Consider the following 22518-nt stretch of genomic DNA (forward strand, 5'->3'; position numbering starts at 1 on the left):
GCTGATTATTAAAGAACTTCCCATTCATTCAACAAAATGTTAATGTCGATACATGCAGTGGAAAGTGATGTAGCGAGATCTGACAGTTGCAGCCTCCTTCCAGGCTCTGTCACTGGTGTTAATTGACTCTGGAGTTGTTTGGCACTCACATTATCCCACAGAGACCCAAACATACAGGGGATATTTCAAATTCCGTGTCGCTTACAAGCCCTCAAACGTAAAAGATCACTAGGAGAATGGTGTATTAGCTGCTTACAGAGCTCCTGGCCTTAAGTGCAGTGAGCTCTTGCAGTGAACCCATTCCCAGTGTCATTTGGATCAAGTGAGTAAGCTGGGAGGTGCAGGCTCATTCTCTCCTCAGCTCAGCTCCTCTGTTGATGTTAGCACTTCATTGAATGGTGTGGACATTACTGAGGACAGGCAGCATAGTGCTGAATTGAGATCACTGGCCAGCATTCTTCTGTGCCCTTGGGGTTTTCCTGGTGTGTGTCACTGCTGGCAAAGCCTCAGTCCGGCTTGCAAAGCTTCCTCCAGCTGCAGCTGAGCGTCAGTAGCTGCTAAATCACACCCACCATCCCATCTACGGACCATAACTATTGGACCCTAACTTATGTTTTTACATAAAACATTTCACCCTGTTCACATAAGAGCCAACTCTAGTTATGCTGCTGCTGCCTGTTCTTGGTCCATCAGAGCAGTGGTCAGCTGGTTGACCTAAAACCCTCTCCTCCTCTCAGCTTGTGGCTGAACGGGAGTATAAGACTTGCTGATATGAGCCCATCAGACTGCCCACATGGTCAGTGGGATGAAGCCAAGAGGAGCTCACTGCCTTCTCTTTGTTCACAAAGAGGAGCTCTGAAGAGGCAGGATATATCTTTCTTTCGCAGCCACCCCTCCAACTGCCCTTGGACCTTGTGCGTGTGGGGAATGCTGCAATCTAATACATAGAAGAAAGGCTGATCCGGCATCTATGGCCTCTTCTTACCAGCCCCAGCCGTGCGTCAGCAGTGGTAGCTCTACTCCGTCCCACTCACTCTGATGAATGAACAGTGTGAAAATATTTATTTCCCTGACTGAGAAGCTTCTCACATTTTTGCCAAAATTCAAACTGCTGTAAAGGTTCAGTGTGTAAGTTTTTGGTGAAAGGGATCTATTGGCAATCCTAATGATGTTTTCACAAGTGTGTTTCACCTAAGTTGTATGATTTGTTGTTTTCTGTACCATAGAATGGACCCTTTATGTTTGAATGCTTTTACATCGGGAGCGGCTCCTCTCTACTGAGGCTGTCATGTTTTTTACAGTAGTTCAAACTGGACAAACTAAACACCTTTTGAGTTTTTATGATAACTGAAGGCTACCACAGCTTCTCTTTCATGATTGGAAGGAGAGGGTGAGGTGAGGGGTGTTCACCTGCAACATGCAATTTCACCATTAGATGTCACTAAATTCTATGCACTGAACCTTTAACTTCCCATGCAAACAATGTATGACAAAGGAAATTCACACTGCTAGCCAGTTAGCCAGTCGGCTTTTTTTTTTTACTTCCACAGTTTGTGTTTGTATTGATCACTTGTAATGGCACACGATTATTCATGGCCATTTGCTGCATGTTTTGTTGCCAGAGCTCTCCCAGTACGGTGCGAATGCATGAGGGAACCAAACATAGGACAAGAAATGGTTGGTGAAAACAACAATCCAATGATCCTACGCTTCAAGAGTTCATCAAACTAGGTCTTTTGTCATTGTTGTGATTGAGAGACCCCTAGAAGTCAAAGTTACATATTGTATGTTTTTACCTGCTACCCTTTAGAATCTATTGCACTTGTCTAAATTTCTGCCCCCCCTCTGTTGTACATCATTAAGGAGGGTATAACTTTTCATAGCCATCACTCAAGCCTGCAGGGGTGAATGAGTGATTCTCAAAAGATGGGCTTTATCACTGAGTACTGCTTTAATGTTCTTCTGTGTGTCACTTTCATGATTGTCAGGTGTCCTTGAAGCATAAAGTTTATTGCAGTGGAATTGCTGCAGTGGGTGCCTCTGATATGATTTTTGCTTGTGTAAAGCGTCTTGGGATCATGTTCCTTCTGAGCATTTGCCACATCCATGTGTCAGCCAGGTGTGAATGTGTTTTAAGGGATACAGGAGGGGACAAGACAATTTTTTGGTGGATGAGAGAACAAGGCTTAGTTGCTGATTAGTAAAGAACTTCCAGTTAATTTGTTAATCAAAAACAAAACGTTAATGTAAATACCTGCAGTGGAAAGTGATAGAATAGAATATAATGCCTTTAATGTCATCACACAATGAAGCAGCGACTTCAGCGATGAAGCGAGAATGACAGCATCAGTTGTTTCAGCCAGTGTCTCAAAACAACAAACATAATGTTAAAGCAATAAACCCCTCTAGTGGACATGACTAAAGTAGAGAAATGGTAATACAAAGATATACATTCACATTAGAGAGGGCAACATTGTGGGTGGATGGATGTGTTAGTAAAACATCAGACTTTAATACAAGAGACCACTGTTCATTTTTTGTCTCCAGCCGACTGTTGGTGCTGTTTGAAGAGGATTGTTGCCTTACCTATACAAGTTTATTATAATAATCATGATGATGCAGCTCCCCTGGTGTTAGCAGATATCAATTTCTATATGCTGACAAATCAAAGAAAGTATAATGCATTAATATTAATTGTTAGTTTTCACTTTTGGGAATGTACACAAATACTATAATAAAAACGAAATTCCTCTTTCCTCATGTCAAGTAAAAGATGAAATACACAGCTGAAAGGATTTTTTTTAAATGTAAAAGTTTTTCCAAAAAGTACTTTATTTTAGAAAAATAAATGAATTTCAACACATCTTAAAAACTGAATAGCTTTAACACTCGCTTTTATCTTCCTCTCTTTTATCTTTTTTTATGCTCCTACTTGTCTTGTTCAGTGAGAAAAGTGAGCTCTAGCTTGTCCTGCCAGGATTTTAAATCAGGGCTGGAACAGTGTGGTGTTTCACATTGCTACTTTTAACAATTGGCACAGTCTCAGAACATGTTTTTGATCTGCCTGTCGGACAAATTAACATGTAAGAGTCAGTCCAGTCTAGTGCGCTCGGTAAAATAGAAACCCTTTCTCAAAATGGGACATTTCTCATTGATTTATTGTTTGTAGGTATGAGCCTAAATAGGACGGCTTCTGGGTCCCATTTGATTTTAACTCCAGCTTTGGTCAGTCTTCTTATAGAGTTAAATGGAAAGGATGTTCCTTTTGAAGGCGCTGCTGGATTTTGTTCTACTTTAATTGAGTTTCCTCAAACCAGACAGCAAGCTATTACGGAGTCAGGTCAGAGGCCACAGCAAAGGCACACCATTGACATTCTTATGGTTTGTGTCATCTCCCCTCAGGATCTTGTGTCAGCAGCTCACTGTATTTCCACTGTGGCTGCTGCATATGACGCGTTTGCAGAAGTGGTTTGTCAGGCTGCACTTGGACCAGCAATTTCACAACTGAAGTTATACCTTTTTGATCCCTGTAGGGAGATTTTTTTTCCCGCTGTGTGTGACCCACAAACTGATGAGTTCCTCGGGACATAACAAAAATCTTGCCAACAGATTTACTGAAAAGACATTTCTGTCCTCCTCAAGCCTTTGTCCTCTTTTCAAAGGACATTGCTCTATCTGTCTCAATCAATATCTACCATCATGGTTATAGCAATGTTCATGCCACACTCGCTTTCAGTTTTTTAATGCCACCATGTTGTTTGCAAACTTTTTCCTCAAATCTGACTCACAGGGGTTTTAAAATCAAAATGCAGAGTGTGCTGTACAGGTTTAATGTTTTGTTAAGCTGTAATACCTAATCTTATCTCATTTATGACACTTTTACAACAACAGAATTACTGCTACCAGGCCCAAGATGACATTAAAGGATATAGTTAATTTATTTTTGGTGGAAAACTCTCCACAGAAAGCGAGGACATCAGCCACCCAGGCCTCCTCAACATAATGCAATTACAACCATCACACTTCTTCCTGAATGAACAATATCAATAAACATTTATTCCAGAGGTAGAATAGCCGACATATGGAGAGGAGATTACGATACAACTTAATGGTAGCGAACATCAACTACAATAGCATCTAACATACACAAGCTCAATGGCCGTCAGAAGAGAGAAACTACTTTGCGTGTTGCTGGTTAGAGCAAAGATTTGTGGCAAAAGACATGTTGAGACAATTCATAAAATGTTCAAAATAAATACAAACCTCCACTTGTTCTTAATGAGCTAATTTCCATCACAAGTGTCAGGGTTCTTGTTGTTGTGGCCAGAGATATGGATTTATCGTCCACTGTGAACAGACTGCTTCATAACTCAACAGTTAGCACAACAGTGTCTCTATCCACACAACAGAGCGGCTAAAATACGACTGCCGCTGATGATATCTCTGTATGGAAGAGAAGGAGAGAGGTGAGGTGAGGTCACCGTCTTATCTCTTCATAAACCAATGTTATATTATTTTGCACTGCAGACATCTCATAACCAGGTGGATGCACGCACTTGTGAGTAAAGAAACCCTATGCTTACCTCGTAATGACAACAAGCAGCGGCATGTCAAAACTGAATCAAGCAATGGTTTTTAATATTTCCATTCACCAGTGTTGTGGGGATGAGTGGCACTGACTGGGTCATTTGTCCGCCAATAAAATCCTTTGTGCATTAAATCATGTGTGATTTGTGCTGCAATTGGCATCTCCCACAGTGTGTGTTCTGCTCTCATCATGGCGAAGATAATCACTGTTTAGACCATGAGATGAGAACAAAACTCCTCTGAAATGCATGCTAATGAAATTATTTTAGGACGGTAGGCAGCTACAGGACATGTCTGTCCTCGTCTGCTGCTCGACTCTACTTCCACCGGAGCCAGTGGGAATATTTGTCACCGACCAGCACACGTTCAGCTGGAAGGAATTCCTGAAAAGTTTTTGGTTAGTCAGTGGAACCAGAGGTTGTTGGTTATTATTGTGGTAGCAAATCTTACTCACCAAGACACCTAGAGCTACCGGATACCCTCACACCACACCCAAACGTTCTGAAACATCTTGGCTTACATCTTTGATATCATTGCACAAAATTTAGTCTGTGGTCACAATAAACATGAAAGTTATGTGCACGTGTTTGAGGTCAAGACACGTTATTTGCTCACATTGCACGAGAATAGCCAACCTTAAAGTTGCCCTTACAGATAGAACAAGAAGAACAGTCCCCTTAAATTAAATCAAGCTGCACACACAGAAGTCACCTTAATATGCCTGCACCAAATTTAACGTGTTCTTTTCTGACTCATACCACATCCTTCAACCAAGTTATGTGGTAATCCGTTCTGTAGTTTTCGTATAATCTTCTTAAAATCAAACAAACAAAACTTGGTAGAGGTATATCTAAGCTGTTTCTAGTGATATTACCTCAATCTAATTAGTCATTGATAAGGAGCAGTGTCAGAACTCAGCTGGGTATATGGGTGGAGCAGGCCGGAGAAAACATCAAGCTCTGCTGTGTTTGTATGCACACGACAGAGCAATGAGGAGGAGGCAGAGAAAGGTTATCAGTGAGGTGTTGTGTCTTTGTTGCATTGAGATGGAGACAGAACTAAATCAAGAGAGCAATACAGAGTGAAAATAGAGAGAATGACAAAGCAAAAGGGCAAGGTCCGTGCCGTGCTGTGTGTGTGTGTGTGTGTGTGTGTGTGTGTGTGTGTGTGTGTGCGTGTACCAAGTCTTTGCTTCACTGGTTAATAACTAACTTCCTGGTATATCTTTTGTCAAACATATTTCTTCCTTTTTTTCTTTCATTTTTCTTTCTTTCCAAGATCCTACTTTGAACGTCTGAAATTTAAATTGATTTTTACAAAGATTTATATATTATGAGGGCAAAATAAATAAGACGTATTATCTGAGATTAAAAAATAGAAAAGCTCAATATCAGTTGGAAAAGCATCATCTGCAAAACAAATGACTTAAACATCCAGGGAATCATGTACCAACCAACTATAGCAGCAACAGACCTTTATAAGTGACATTTTATTTTTAAGGAATATGTTATTGGCAGCTGGTATAAAAACAGAGTAACACAAACACACAAATGTTCTAATGCAACAGATTCAGCTGCTTGTTGAGATCATTAAATACATTTTATAGTAGTGCAGTAAGAACAGAAAAAAATTTAAATAAAGAAGTGTCCAAATAACAAAGAAACCAAAAGGAGTTTGGATACTGACTCTAATTCACAGCAATGCAATATCTAATAGATTAATTTTTTAAAGGCTCATTTAAAAGCAACATCTTGTGAATGCACACACTCACACACACACACATACACACATACACACATACACAAAGCTTAGACAACCCGAGTGACTGCACAGTAAAAACCACACTTTTCAGAGAAAAATAGGCCAACACTAGATAACCAGGCAATGGAACTAATCCAGGACTATCGCTAGGGAAGGAAGGAGAGAAGTGAAGAGAGAGAGACAGAGTGGGGGAGGGATGAAGGTACGACTGCTGGGGAAGAAGAGACAGAAGCATAAAGAGAAAGGGACATAGGACCAGAGAGAGGGACTCAACACACACACACACACACACGCACAAACACACACACACACACACTCACTCACCACATACAAACACACAGAGGAAAGATGCTAAAGCCAGTAGAACTAAGTCCCTCTGCGGTTGGTAGTTCTGTCTGCCTGCGTCTCATTGTATTCCTGATAATTCTCTAAGATGCTTCGACTTGTCACAAGCACATCAGAAAGTTAGGAGCAGTTTTCACATTGTGATAAGAGTTGAATAGAAACTCAGAACGTGTGGTTGCTGCCTAATAAGCATTTTGATATGTTGTTCATCATGTTGTTTATCCGTTGAAAGTTCTACTGGACTTAACACTGAAGTGGCCGCGAGGCAACAAAAGCTGTGTGACTGAATTCATCTCTTTTTTTTTAATTAGCAAACACTCCCCCTCCAATGGGTTTGAGAAGTGGCCGTAAAATGTCTGTAGCTTGCTCCTTTTTGGAGGATGGCAGCTGTGATCAGCATGGAGTCACAGCAATGACCATAAATTCCAACTTGTTTTGCAGTGGAAAAAAATAAAAAAGAATCTAAATATCCACAGAAACTTCCTAAACTACTCCCAGGGTATAATCAACTTCTCCTTTTTCGTCCCAATGCTCAGGGTGATGCAGACATTTAGTTTTTCCCCCCAAACAATGCCTAAACACGGCTGTAAATGCAGCTTCTTTTTCCCCATGGTACAAGCTGTTCATGTTTGTCAACAGCTTTGTACTGCTTCATATAAGTGATCATTATGATTAAATTATCTCACTTATGTTGTGATCAAAGTTGAATGAATTATACAACTAGAATGGCACTCAGTAAAGTGTTCATCTTCCCCTTTTGAATTCTCATTTACATTCATCTGTATCTTTATTCGGATCTGCACCAAATTGCACACACTCAAAAATATCAGTCCTCTCAACATGCTTGATTTTTCATATTAAGACTATAAACCAAACAAGTGACAGTGATTTTTGTAAGGTTCATGTAACCATTACCTATGTGATTTCTGTAGGATTTATTGACCAGTCTACAATGGCACTCAGTCGAGTGCATACCGCTGACAAGGCCCACCACTCCAACAAGTGGTTCAATTCAATCAAGCTGCACCACTATTACACACTCATCGAAATCAGTCCTCGTAATATGCCTGATTTCTTTCATTAAGAGCAATGAATTATTCTCTGAAAAATTAGGCAAATGTTGAAAAAAGCCTTGCAAAGTTGAAGACAATGCAAAAAGAAATCCTGGCTTTGCCCCCCGATCCGGATCCAAACCAAAATTGAACAGGTTCTTCCCTGACCCATACCACATCCGTCCACCAGCTACCATTGAAATCTGTCCTGTAGTTTTTGGGTAATCCTGCTAACAAAACCAAAACAAAACCTTGGCGGAGAGAGAAAATAAATCAATCCTACAATAGTAAACAATAATTTACAGTATCTATTGCTTGCTTTGTTACAGTCCAAAATTAAAGTAACAGAGAAAAGCATCAAATAAAGCGTTATTTCCCTGCTTTTTTCTTTAGTAATAGCTTCAACAGTTAATTTATCAATAGATTTGCTGTCAGTGAGTTGCAGCACAAAGTCTAATCAATGATGAATTGTTTCAGGGTTGTAGCTTCCTTCACATTGGCTATTTTCAAAGTTGAACCAGTAGTCACTGGTCAGCAGAAAAATGAATGTGTGATGTTGTGAGGACTGAAAATGACCAAGAATGAGCCGCGGTGGCTGGAGCAGGCTGTGGACTGATGCTGAGTTCAGCTGTTGGGCTCGACTGTAGGACTGATGAGAACATTTAGATCCACAGGCCTCCTGCCTTACCAAACACCTGTTACTGCTGAGACACAGCAGGGGGGTGAGGGGATGCAGGAAGAGAGATGAAGCAATAGAAGGAGAAAGTTACAGGTAGACACTGAGAGATAGTAAGGGAGACACCATGAGAGAGAGGGATGGAGAGAGGGAGAGAAGAGAAGAAGAAGAAGGCCAGCGGACAGATTTCAAGCTGAGCTTTGCTTAGGTTGTCTCTATGAATTGTGCATTTTGAACACACGCACACACACACGCACACACACACACACACACACACACACACACACACACACACACACACACACACACACACAGCCTTGTCTCTAAACTTCAGAGGACATTACATTGACTTAAATTCATCTCCCTTAACCATAACTACTTACTTAACCCTAAGCCTGACCTCATCCTTACAGTAAAACATGACTTCACCTTAATATGTAATGCTTCATGAGATATGCACTCATCTCAATAGTGTGAATGCAAACTAATTTAGGTCCCCACAACATGAGTAATACCTGCAACACAAACATACACAGAATGACTGAATTCCAGTCACACTCACTCAGACATCTGCAGTAAAAATTTAATTTACCGTGAATCCAGATTAAGTCTTGCCACAGAAGTTCAACTTCAGTGAAACATCTGAGTTTCTACTTTCGTTTGTTTACACAGTGATAGAGCATTGAAGCAATGTACTAAAACACAGGGTGAGAAAATACAGTGACAAAAAGAAGATAAAAACAAAACAATTTAAAGCACAGCCCGACTGGATACAGCAATCTAAATGACATGCACTCATGAATAGTTCACCACAAGCTCCGGCCACCCAACGTGATTGCTGCATCGCCTCACACTGCCACTGAAGGTCAAGTTCACTGCTACAGCTGTGAGAATGAACTATTTTGACCTATGTATTTTAATAAGTGGCATCTGTCTGTCACAGCAATTACTTGGGGGGGGTTTAATCCAACATCCATTTTTGTTGTGGGTGGAGTTAGGATCTGCATGTTTGATTCTTTTTTTTTTTTCAAAATAATTGGACCTTCTTGAATTTTGACCAAAGTTCATGCACAAACTTTGGTTGCCGCGATTGATATTTCTATTATAACCAAGTGAGATCATTCAAAAAACATGGGCAGCTCCCCCAAAGACATTTTTGTGCAGTGTGGAGCTTAGAAAATCTTAGCAATAAAAACAATTTGTCCTGTCATCATAAATCTGGGGAAATATCCTCTGGCCATGGTTGGGAAAAGGCCAACTGAAACATGTTCATCCCGACCCATGGGGGCACCTCAAATTTCAATAAATGCGTACTTCAAAACCCAGAGGTCACAATTTTTCAAATTTAGGAAAGCCTGCTCTGAAGGTGTTGACCGAAATGTTGAATGTCACACTGATTAGTGTAAGTGGGTTGGTCCTATCACATCTTCTCTGTTGACTTTGAAAAGGTTAGAACCTGCGTATACACCACACAATATACTGTATATAGCTCATCAAGATTTACAAACTCAATCAATCCAAATATCATTGGGAGGATTTGCTATTTTAATAATGTAGCACATATTGAATATGTTAGTCTGCGCTGAGCACGGATGTGGCATCTCTCTGAGTGCATTTCTGGTTAATATTAATGTAAAGGAGCTCTAAAAGTAAAAAAAAAGCAAAGTGGAAAACAAAAGCTGGTCCAGGCTCCCGAGCTTCAGCCAATGTGTAAAGCTGCCTTTAGTAAAACATCTTAAACGCCACTTTTGATTAAGACAGTGACATCCACAGGTGGTTTGACCTGGGGTAACATCGGAAAGTCTTATTGAAGGCTTATAGTTTAAGGTTTCTCATTTTTTAGGATGTACTGATCACTTTAAAGAGTTTCCTTTTTGTTTTAAGTGTAACAGTCTTCACAAAGAACACACAACACAGGTTACACCAGTGACCACACCCAGCAGTGATGTCACCCTGTACTGACACTCCTTCGAGTACACCTACACAAGATTTACCACCGGATGGCAGCAAAAAGAAGATCTTTATTTTCTGATGAGTTGCTCTTTAAACTGGATATTTTTTGTAAATCAAGATAAACAAGGGTCTGCAGTGAATAGTTCTCGTTGCTGACCACCCAGAGGGACACCTTTTAATCTCCAAAAATGAACACAAACACAAAACATCATGCTTCATAGCAAAACATCGGTGGACCCTTGGAGTTTCATGTTGGCTTTATTCATTAGTTTGTCTGTTATTGTTGTGTTTTTAATTGCCTGAATGTTGCTGCTGTTAATTGTTACAGGTTATGCACAAGTGACTGACAGCTGATTTGCTCCCAAAGAAACAACAGTACAATGCCTCTTAGCACAAAAAGGCCCCAGTGCAACTGAGAAAGGGGAACAGGTTAGAGGGAAACATTGTGGTGCACCTCACTTTTTGATATTCATAACTGTGCTGTTCTTTTTTATAAATTAACATTTAAACCACAAATAACGAGCCCTACTCCTCAATACACTCATTCACTTCATGACTTTCTTTCACTGAGGATTTACCTCAATATTAATGATATTAATCAATAATTAATGTTTCAATGCTGCACTTTTTATCCTTGGATATAATTTCTTTGACAGTCATACTTTTAATGTGCCGTCATCAGTTTAAATTTTAATGTCACAGCTGTCGTGTAAATGTGTAAAGTTTTAAACTCTTGTTTAGAATTGGACATGCACACGCTGACCTTGCATTTCTGCTTTGCTCTTTTCACAATTATTGTTATGTGCAAGACACAGAGGAGGATACTTTTAGTCTATGCAACCTCCCTTCAGAGAAGAACTTAAAAAGCAACTAAATGCTCAAAGAACATTGCGAGCATCCTCAGTTAGCTTATTCTCTTTTACAGGTAGTAACTTGAAAACCTAATCAAAAGATCAATAGCTCATAACTTTTTACTAATAAATTGGGTAAGGCAGACCTCTGTGAATGCCGGTAATGTGGTGCAGTAAAACTAAATTTAGCTGCAAAGTGGGCCACCATCATTTCCCATATGCTCCATTTTACACATGTAAAACAAACACACAGAAACCAGAGTTTTTGAAAATCTGCACCTTTGGTGGCGTTTGTTACCTAAGAGATCTCGGTGACTTCAGCATGTGGACACAAGGCCCATAAAAAGTTGCTACATATCCACATTAGTGTGGACAGGGCATGAGAGGAAACCATGTAAATGTAACAGAATAAATATAAAAATCTTACTTGCCATGAATACTTTTTAATAGTAAAATTTAGAACTATAACTAATGTTATGTAGATTATCCTCATCATTTTCATGTGGCCGCTGTTGCCCCTGCAGTCTCAAATACCTAAACCTAAAACAATGACTTTCCTACAGCGATAAATAAATAATCATGTTATATGTAATTATTTCTCCCTGGAGGCATTTGCTGATATATCACCTAAATACATGTACATTGTGATACTTAGAATTTACAAGGCAAAAGTCAGATCTATTGTAACAGCCATTTTCTAACTCTTTCTTATTTAGCTCTCTCCCTTAGGCATAGCAGTTGATTTATACTTTGCATTTCAAAACATCATACATCATAAGATGTAATGTGCGCAGGCATTTAGACACAAGGCCTCGGGCCCTCCTTTCCACTCCGGTTGACTGACTGACTGACTAACCGGCTGGCTGAATGGCTGGCTGTCATTTTTTCCTTTTTTGAACATCTGAGCTGGCGCGTATCCAGAAAATCTCCCGTTGTTTTACCCCCTATAGGTGTTTGCTGAGCGGTAATATGGAATCTACACTTCCTGAAAACACAGATAAAAAAATGTTTGTTTGTTTCAGACACATCAAGGTAGAAAGGCTGGCTCGTAAAAAGCTAGAGTTTGAAATGCCTCCAAAAGAATCATTTTTTTTCTACAGATACATCAAAGTACAGAGAGGAAAGTGCTTTGATATCAGAGGCAAAAACCAAATGATGCTTCCCTCTTTTCTAGCTTTTCATTTTATTAAAACATCAGGAAATAACAGTTCTTTTTAATACTCCACACTGAAAACTTTTAGCTTAATGGCTGACCAAAAGTAATACTTTCCGAAAAATAAAGCACATTTCCTTTGCGTTCTATAATTATACAAAATGTAGGCTAAGGAAACTTCCTTTCCTCATATAATTTTAAAGCTTTATTTAGATTATAGTTCTTTCGTCTTTTATTCATTAAAAAATTTACAGGGCGGGTGTAGTGATGTTTTCCACATTTATCATTGTGTCTGGAGTAAGAAGCGCTGGTTTTATTTATATGTTGCTGACTGACAGGAAAAACATGATGGGATGGAACAGTGTTTCCTTCCATCCATCTCTCAGATTTATTTCCATTGTTCTGCTTGCTAAGATTCTCCTGTTAACCTCTCCTCTGACTTTCCGTCTGTCATTTTTACTCATGGACTATTTCATCCAACTGTCGATGCCCCCTCATCTTTTTTGGAGTCTCTTTACTCTTTTATTTGCTGCGTTTTTCTCTCCATTCCTCCATCGTTTTCTGCTTCCCACAGTGATTCTGTACAAGCATCTTTGTCCCTGTTCAGAAACTTGTTCTTGTTTCACATACACACACAACACACAGACTAACAACACAGAGCAGTGGGGCTGTTAGAATGGAATGAAAAGATTTTCACTTTGAGATGAGAACTCAAATAACTGAAATGATTGGGGAAACTTCTGCAACTGAAAATAATTAAGTGTATAAACTCCCTCTGTGAACTCACTGTGGAAGGAAGAACACAAACTGTTTTTCTGTTTATAAATTGGTGTGCAGGCTCTCAAGCTAACTTTTGCTACAGTAAATTCAAACCATGAGCAGGAGGTCACATGTAGGAGTGATGAATGGGTCTTTGCAGTAGTGAGGTTCTATTGACACAAACACTCAACCAGATCAATCAGTACAACTCATATATCAATATAAAAAATGTAAAAAAATACATTATTTGATTGGCTCTAATGCATAATATACACTGTAGTGATAATTTGACATGTAAGCATCTAAATGATTTATATAAATTTAAATACATTTACCTGAATGACCGAAAAAGCAAATTTTTCTATTCTCTCCCCTGGAGAAAAAAATATGGCAGAACTCTTATGTCACTGTTTAACGTACCTCAACAAATGATTTGAGATCAAACAAATAAAGGTTCTTAGATATTGTCATACTAATGAATGTTTGGGGACCGTGGAGAATAGTATGGTGGGAGTATTTAAATGTCAAATTTGCTTCTGTGGGCTGCAGTATTGAGGATAGTGGGATGACTGTTTTCTGTGGTTGTTACTGTTGTATGTGTCCACACTGTGCGTGGTGTTAAGGTCGTTGGTTTCTCTCTGCACATTTTTTGAGGTTGTCAAAAAAAAAACTGTGCAATTTCGGGAAGGTTATGATGAGCCCAGCTTAACCTTTGTTTTTAGGTCATATATTTCCACAATGTAACCAAGGACGTCCATATAGAGTCCACAGATCACACGTGCACACAGCTACAGAAATAGACAAACCCTGCATACGTCACTGGAACAGTTAGGATTTTGTGTATTTTTTGTGAAAACCTTGGTGCTGGAGAAAGTGTATTTACCTATAAAATGACTTTATCTTGACTTCCATGAAATAGACAAACTAATCTCAGCAGTTGACATCAACACTGCTCACAGACACATGAAAGGCACCATTAGTTTTTCTTTGGTGAGTAGAAAAAAACACACCACTCTCATTTCAGCCATTGAGTCAGCAGGCTTTGCATATTTTAGCCCTGTAGCCAATTGCACCATACATGCAGCATGATTTTTAGTTTTTTTTTTCTCACCGCAAAAATAGGACCACAAGGTTACCATAGCAACTGAAGATGAGTTTTGATGGGGACTGACAGCTGACAGATTAGCGTCACCTAGCTTGTCTTCTTATATGCTACCAGAACGAGAGGGGTAGAGTGAAGGTAGGTTGTCCATAACTGCAGGTTGGCGTTGATCTCTTGGATGGACAGAAAAAAAAAAAACAGGGCCTGAAATATGCCTTGGCAGTCTTGCATATACCTGGACGATCCGACCAAGTAAAGTGGGAGAAACACGGGTTTCCTGCATCTTTTTGAAATTCAAAAACTTTTAAAAGGATCTCTCTTCCTCATGGCCCTCTCCTACCATTGTATCTGTATCATGAAACTGACTCCAGAGTTGAATGTTTATGTTTCAATCCGATTTAAATTTCAAAGAAAAATTGGGCCAGTCTTCATGGAAAAGGGAGGAGGAGCAGGAATGGAGAAAAGAGCAGGAGATTGAAAATAAGAAGACTCAGGGATTCAACAGAGACGAGATTGAGGTAAAAAGAGAGAAAGAGCAACAATGTGGTATGTTGCCACCAATTGATACATGTGCACACACAGACACACACAATGAAGAAAATAATTTAAAAAAAATGTCTTAACAGAATACTGATTTCTAGTTTATGAATATGGAAATGTTGCTTATAATATTGTGGATACTCCCACCTGTGTGTGTGTGTGTGTGTGTGTGTGTGTGTGTGTGTGGTACTGGACACATTTGCCATTTGTTTATTTGATACCACAAACTATCACAGCTTTAACTCAGCTCAACGTGTGTGTGTGTGTGTGTGTGTGTGTGTGTGTGTGTGTGTGTGTGTGTGTGTGTGTGTGTGTGTGTGTGTGTGTGTGTGTGTGTGTGCGTGTCTGCTTGAGAGAATATTACATTTCCTGTCCCTCGATTTGGACGATTTGATTTGATTTGTCACTTTCTCTACCTTTCTCTCTCCATATCTCTTTATCTTTCTGCTTGAACCTGTCGCTGTCCTCATGTATTCATAAAAAAGGATCCAGCAGGATGTCAGAGATGAGGGAGAGGAGGAAATGGCAGAGTGATGTGGATGACAGGAGCAAGACAAGAAAGGAGCAAAAGATGAGGAGAAGAAGGAGGTGGAATAAGGGCCGAGACAAACTAAGGGGAAATTCATTTGAATGATGTTGAATAAAGGTGAAGCCTGAGCAGATGACATGAGGAGATCTAAAGTTAGAAGTGCACAGAGTGTAAAATACTATTTGATCCAAATGATCCCCATAACTTTTCTGATTACATTTGATCAAATTCAAACACAATCCAATTACTTCTAAATTACTGCTAAAAACAGATTCATATGATAGGTAAAGAAAAATAGAAAAAAGGACAGAATCATGAGAGATAGATGCATAATTTCCTTTTTCTTTACTTCTGTTATGTATCAGTGGTAAATTTGACAGTGTGCGTGGGATCTGAGTGTCTGAGTCATTTTGAAGGTAAGAACAACCGAGTCACAGTAACACTGACTAATGTTGAATCGTTCTCCGGCTACAAGCAAGGATAATTTCCACAGAATGAAAGCAGACATTTTACCTCAGTCTCTTTCTTTAGATTCTTCTTCTTCTTTTGTCATTTAAACAGTGGATTACTTTGAATAATTAAAAAGGTCAATAAATAAGTGATGTCCTGCCCAAACTGTGCACAAATGTTGGACATATAATTGGCCCCTCTGTGTAAATTGTGCCTCCTTTATTGCCCCCCCCCCCCCCCCAAAAAAAAAAAAAATCCTACAATCGCCACTGCTTCAGGATCAAGACAATGAAAGAAAACTCCCTGTACTATTTTTTGGCTAATCATTTTTATCAAATATGTCTTTACCTTGACTTTTTTGTGAACAAGAAAACATTCGTATAGAGGGGGACTCTCTGACAGCTGCATAGACAAAAGAAGCTAAAAGAAGCCAATATGATACAATCCACAGTGATGACTTTATATCCCAAAAATGCAAATGACTTCAGGACTCCAAATCTGCGATAACTGGGAATTTAAACCTCTCAAGGAACAGGACTGTAGCCTGTCCAGCTTCTCTCACTCGGTTGGGAAGCGTCGTGTCGGATTACAGCTGCAACAGAAGGGTGGAAATCAATCAAATGTGGATGAGTGTGTGTGTGAAGGAGGGGGGATTCTCTCATGTCAGTCATGTTTTATACACCAGAAAATGTGCTGAGCAAGAAGCTGCATGTTTTATTTCACAGGAATTCAACCTTTTGTTTTATCGCCCCTGTTTGTACTTACATTTATCCCTCAGAGTCCAACCTAGTTTTATTTCTAATTACTGTACTTGCAGCAAGGATAAGCAGGAATGTATGACTGTCGATCCATATGAAAATATTAATTTTCAAGATTGCATGCAGACACATTAACCAAGATTTCTTCTGCTATATACCCCCCCCCCCCCCCCAACAAGTATAAAGGCAACACTTATATAATGATGTAAACGGTGCTCTAATGGATTCAGAGCTCTGTTCTGAATGCTGAATTTTCATTGGGTGCATGAAGACTGTAGACTTCCAAAAATCCAAAGCAGCCAACCCATTGTTTTCCCCTCCTACAGGCCTGTGAAGTGTAAAAAAAGTAAATAGACCGAACATGAATCAAACTTTATATTTCTAAACATGAATGAACCTGGCCCAAACCTGAATATCATTTTTTCCCCGGACCCGTTGTGAACTGTCAGATCTGGTATCCACACTGGAATGCAGATGTCCCTTTTTATGTTAATTTTTGCAGCTGTGTGACTGTAGAGATTTGGTTCGATGATGAGCTGCACAATAATGTGCCCTTCTGACACATCAAACGTGTGTGTGTGTGTGTGTGTGGGTGTGTGTGTGTCCCTGTGTAAGTAAGTGTCTTTTTTAGTGGATTACTTATGTGTGTCAGGAGTTTGACCCCACTGTATATACGCATGTATGTGTATATGCACATAGTGCAGGTGTGGGTGAAGGTGCCCTTCCCTGAGGCCTGTTGGTGTCTGTGTCAGTAGAAGCTTTTAATGTTCACACCTTGTCAGTCTTTCAGTTACCTCACTGACACAAACACACACACACACACACACACACACACACACAGGCATTTAGAGGACACATGTCATAGGCTGCTAAACAAAACCTGACAGAGGGAGGAGGGGGTAGAATGAGATGGGGAGAGAGAGGATGTAGTAGAGGAAGTGGGGGGGGGGGTCTCCTAATTCTGGCTTCCTCTCTCTAATCCTTCCTTCTCCTTTTCTTCCCTCCTCTCTCTCACTGTCTCTCAAGAAGCATAGAGAATCAGTTTTAATGGTTTGTCAAATAATGCTTTTCTCCCCCACAGTGGATTGGCGATGCAGTGTTTGTGTTAGTGTGTGTGTGTGTGTGTTTTAAAAGGAAGCTTGCCCTACTTTAGCCCAGTGGTTTTCTCTGTTGATATTGCCCACAGCGCCGGATTATACGCTTTTCAATGTGGTCAAACACACATTCACCCTCAGAAAACAATGCATACACTCACCTCACGACACACTCAGAAAACAATGCAAACACACACAACATGCACATACACACACCATCAGGGAGCGCATATGTTTATATGTGTAGAATTGCCTAACCATGCATAAACACGTGGAGACAGAAACAAACATATATGTCCAGACAGTGAGTCATGGTGTACATTACATAGATCTTAACATTTGTTCAATAACAGCATTTAAATTATTGCCTCAGGAATTGCCTGTGTTTGGTTAATGTGTGCATTTGTCTCGGTAATGTGATGTGGTAACACATATTATTATTATATTACATTATATTACATTATATTTTATTTTATTATATTATATTATATTATATTATAGTACAAACTGCACAGTATATGTGTTAGTAGATTTCAATTTCTTACCAGTTTCCATACCAATGTTCACTCTCAGTGAGCCATGGTTTCAGAGGATCATTCTGTTTTGCTTCTCCAGTTTTTTGTACTTGTGTGTGTGTGTGTACTTTACATATTTATGTTTGTTTATTCTACTTTGCTCTCAAGAGGAGTCATGACCAATCTCTGTGTGAGACTAAGAGTGTAAAATTGTTGTAATAGTGTGTTGCTGGGATTCAGTGTTGAAGCTCTGCAGTGTGTGTGTGTGTGTGTGTGTGTGTGTGTGTGTGTGTGTGTGTGTGTGTGTGTGTGTGTGTGTGTGTGTGTGTGTGTGTGTGTGATCGTGTGCCCTTGTGATGTGTATAGCAATACATCTCAGGTAAAGCAGCTAGATGTGTGCATGTGTGTGTATGTGTGCAACTGCAGTGTTTGTTCACCTGTAAGCACTTTGATGAACAGTTCCCTATAGCCTGACCATGCTCCCTACATGGGAGATAGAGAGAGTGTTGTGGAGGGAGAGAAGCAGAAGAATCGAAGAGAGAGAGAAGAGACTCAAGCAGAAAATTAGAAAGAGATAAGCAAAACTGTTAAAATATTATCCAACTAAATGGTCAGTTTTTTATGCTTTTATCTAACTGCCTAATATTTGTCTGCAAATTGAAGAATCCTGACTCAGTAAAATAAGTTTTAACTTCAGTTCAGTTCTCAGTTAAGATGACTCCACCCACTGACAGATCAGATACAGTGCGTCAGTCACCCTGCCGTATTGACATCTCTCAGGGAAGTGGTGGAACCATTTTCATACCCAAGGCCATTTCATTTTTTTATAGCATCTATCTACTAAATTAAAAACAAAGGCATATATTTTAAATTATACAATTCTCTAATCACATGATCAGAACTGTTGTCTTTGGAAAGGTGACTGATGTCAGATGGTCGTGATGATGATGCTGCTCACACGCACGCACGCACGCACGCACACACACACACACACTCACACACACACACGGTGAAAACGTGAACCAGACATGTAGTAACTTGTAATGATCCAACATGGCCAGATTAATGCAAATCCAATGGTTTTGCTTATTTGATGCCAAAACACTGTGCAAGAGCTTTATTTGTCTGATTTTTTCTGCTATTTCATGTTTTAATATCGCCAGCCGGCATTTATAAATGTCGCTGTTAATGGCAGTCTGCGTTTGTGATTGCCAGCTGGTTTATACAAATGCTGTTGCAAATAGCAGTTGGCATTTGTGAAGAGCATTCGTCAACATCGTTTGCAACGTTGTGGCAGTCAGCGAATATGAATGCTACTCCATGCGCCTGTGCAATATGACTGACGTCATGAAGCCAAAGAGTGATTAAAAGTATAGCTTATTTAATTCAAATCAAACAGTCATATCATGCAAATATACATAAGTTGTAATAACAAACATATGTCTGTGCTAAACCTTTAAAATGTATTGTAACCAAGTAATCAATTGGTAATCAGGCATCATATTTACATGATAACATATACAAATAGAATAATTACAAGAATTGTGGAAGGGTAAGTGTAGTGTAATTTAAAATCCCATAAAAACTATCATAACTTGTTCAAAATTGAAAAGACAAGAACTTGTAAAGAAGTAACTCTTCAACAGTATTTTGAAGGGTTATTAAATGTGCATTATTAATTTATTTTTAGAAGATCAGTTATGTCACAAGATTTTTTGAAACAATTTAAAGCACCGATGCTCGATTTGGAGGAAGACAGAAACGTTCAGTCGAAAGACAAGGGCTGTTATCAGGCAATATATTGTTATTTTGAGCACCAACTACGATGCCATTTATAAAAGCAGACTGGTGATATTAAAACATCAAACGACAGAGAATATGACTTTGATAACGAGCAAGGTGAACTGTAAAATTCCTGCAAATGAATCCATCTGAATGTGAAGATGTGTGATTACATGTATGTGATTAATAAATGCAGTGCAGTCAAATTTTACCTTTGTTTTGGTCGGAGCCCAGGACAGATTACTACTACATTATTTTGACATTATTGTCACCTTTATACACATTTATGATGCTGGTCTGAACCTTAGACTATATATAAAGATTGGTGATGGGTCTCCACTTCCTTTTACTATCCTGAAATAAAGCCAAATAATCCAGTGTACAAAGAATGCCCTCTGCACCATTTGGAGCCAGTCTGCAAAGTGGTGATCAGGGGACAGACTATGATAGCGAGTTCCTGCTGATACATGTGCTAGATAAGATATTTAAGATAATAAGCTGGCAGTTATGACGTTTAAAACCAAACTTATCTGAATAATTCAAAAATACAAAAGTGTGAAAAGAACTACCTAAAATGATAGAAACCATCTTTGAGAAACATTTATTTGACATGAACTTTGACTTTTTAGTTTGATCCAGGTTTCATTTATTAAAGGAGAAGTTTGTTTTTTTCAACCTGGTCCTTATTTCCAGCATATGGTGTGTAGATCTACTCACCCATAAAGGTTTGGAGTAACTTGGAGTCCTTCGGACGCTTTTAAATCCACACGCGATCGGCGTATATCCATACAACGCAAGTGACTGGGGCATCCACAATACAGCCTCTAAATAACCATTATCTGCCACGATACTCTTTATTTACTATGAATCGCCAGCACTAGTCCCCTGTGAGTCTCGCCAGCCTAGGAGCTAGCATTAGCTTAGCGAGTTGGTTTGTTTACATCCCGGGCTTTCACTAGGGTGATGTCACCGAGGCGCGCAGCCGCAGCTCAGCTGACGATCAGATGTGTTTGTTTACACGGAGTTTGCTGCTGCTAGTTTTGCGCAAAATGGCAGAATACTTATCAGGTGCTTTACAGTACAGTATTCTGTTAAAGCAGCTGTGTCCTGGTGCTCGGGCGTATTCACCCAGTTAAAGGCTAGCTAACTTCAGCGGGCTAACGAGCAGCCTCGGAGCTAGCGTTAGCTTGGCAAACCAATTTGTTGATTAAACAGGAAGAAAACTCGCTCTCAGTTCACTAAGCTAACGCTAGCTCCGAGGCTGGCGAGACTCACAGGGGACTAGTGCTGGCGATTCATAGTAAATAAAGAGTTTCGTGGCAGATAATGGTTATTTAGAGGCTGTATTGTGGATGCCCCAGTCACTTGCGTTGGATGGATATACGCCGATCGCGTGTGGATCTAAAAGCGTCCAAAGGACTCCAAGTTACTCCAAACCTTTATGGATGAGTAGATCTACACACCATATGCTGGAAATAAGGACCAGGTTGAAAAAAAACGAACTTCTCCTTTAACTTTGAGGAGGTGGGATTTATGACCTATACTGCAGCCAGCCACTGGAGGGTGATTGAGATGCTATGGCTTCACTTATGGGGAGCCATCATAACATCCAGTCTAGGGATAGAATATAACATACAAACATTTAAAAAAAAATGGAAGATGCATCTTTATAATCCTATGTCACAATCTTTCTATCTTTGGGTGTTTGTTGTCTTTTCAAATGGATGAGCAGATTTGCCGAGAGCCGCTATGTCTGGCACTGATACATAACTCACATTCACAACTTTTAGCTTTTTTTTGTTTTTGTTCCAAGTGTTCCACATTACTGATGGAAAAGCGCCAATGTCAGGCTGTGGGCTTGATGCCATTTTAGTTTTCCACAATTGCCATGAGCACGAGTGATTTGTGTACACACAATATGTGAGTCTGACAGAGAGATGGAGAGACTGTTGTATGTCATTTTGTTACTTTTTTGGGTCTGTATTGGATTGCAGTGGAGAACTGATAGGAAATATGGGGAACATTATGATTACATGGTCAGCAACTTAAATCCCAATGTCCCCAGGACACACTAATAAAATACAGTTGAGCAAAAATCTTTTACAGAGACAGAAAGAGAAAGTGCTTTAGTCTGAGGGACCCAGGGTCTTGGCTGAAAGCCAGCAGTCTGGATACCTGCAAACCTTTGCTGCTGGTATTGGCACAATGGGCATTTCTAAGGCTGAGTTAAACCTGTTTTTATGCCTACAGAATATAATTACTCTCACATATAATATATATATCATATTTGAGAGTTTTTTTTTTTTTTACCATACTTTACTGTGGCCCCTCCAGGTGCAATTTACATTGCAGGTTAAATGATTTCATTTGTGGTGATGGGACAAAATATTGTATTCCAACAGGAAGACTTTATGTCTGTTACTAAACAGCTGCTGCGTTTATGGTCCAATGACGATATGCTCTTCCTCATCTTGTCATCCAGGAGCAAATCAGTGCTTTGATCACACGGGACCTCCATTCACAGCCATTCAATAAAACATCATCTTGTTAGGGCCCACTTGAAGCAACCAGTGACCCATGTTAGTGCCAGATTCACCGTTTGAAAAAACAC

At 39.6% G+C, this 22518-nt stretch overlaps 1 protein-coding gene across 2 annotated transcripts in view; it reads left to right on the plus strand.

Annotated features, from left to right (window-relative positions):
• LOC109636748 (CUB and sushi domain-containing protein 1-like) overlaps positions 1-22518 on the plus strand; it is a 380253-nt gene that overhangs the window by 98521 nt on the left and 259214 nt on the right. The window lies entirely within an intron of this gene.

This window comes from Paralichthys olivaceus, chromosome 1 (assembly GCF_024713975.1).
Source record: "Paralichthys olivaceus isolate ysfri-2021 chromosome 1, ASM2471397v2, whole genome shotgun sequence".
NCBI classification, from domain to species: Eukaryota; Metazoa; Chordata; class Actinopteri; order Pleuronectiformes; family Paralichthyidae; genus Paralichthys; species Paralichthys olivaceus.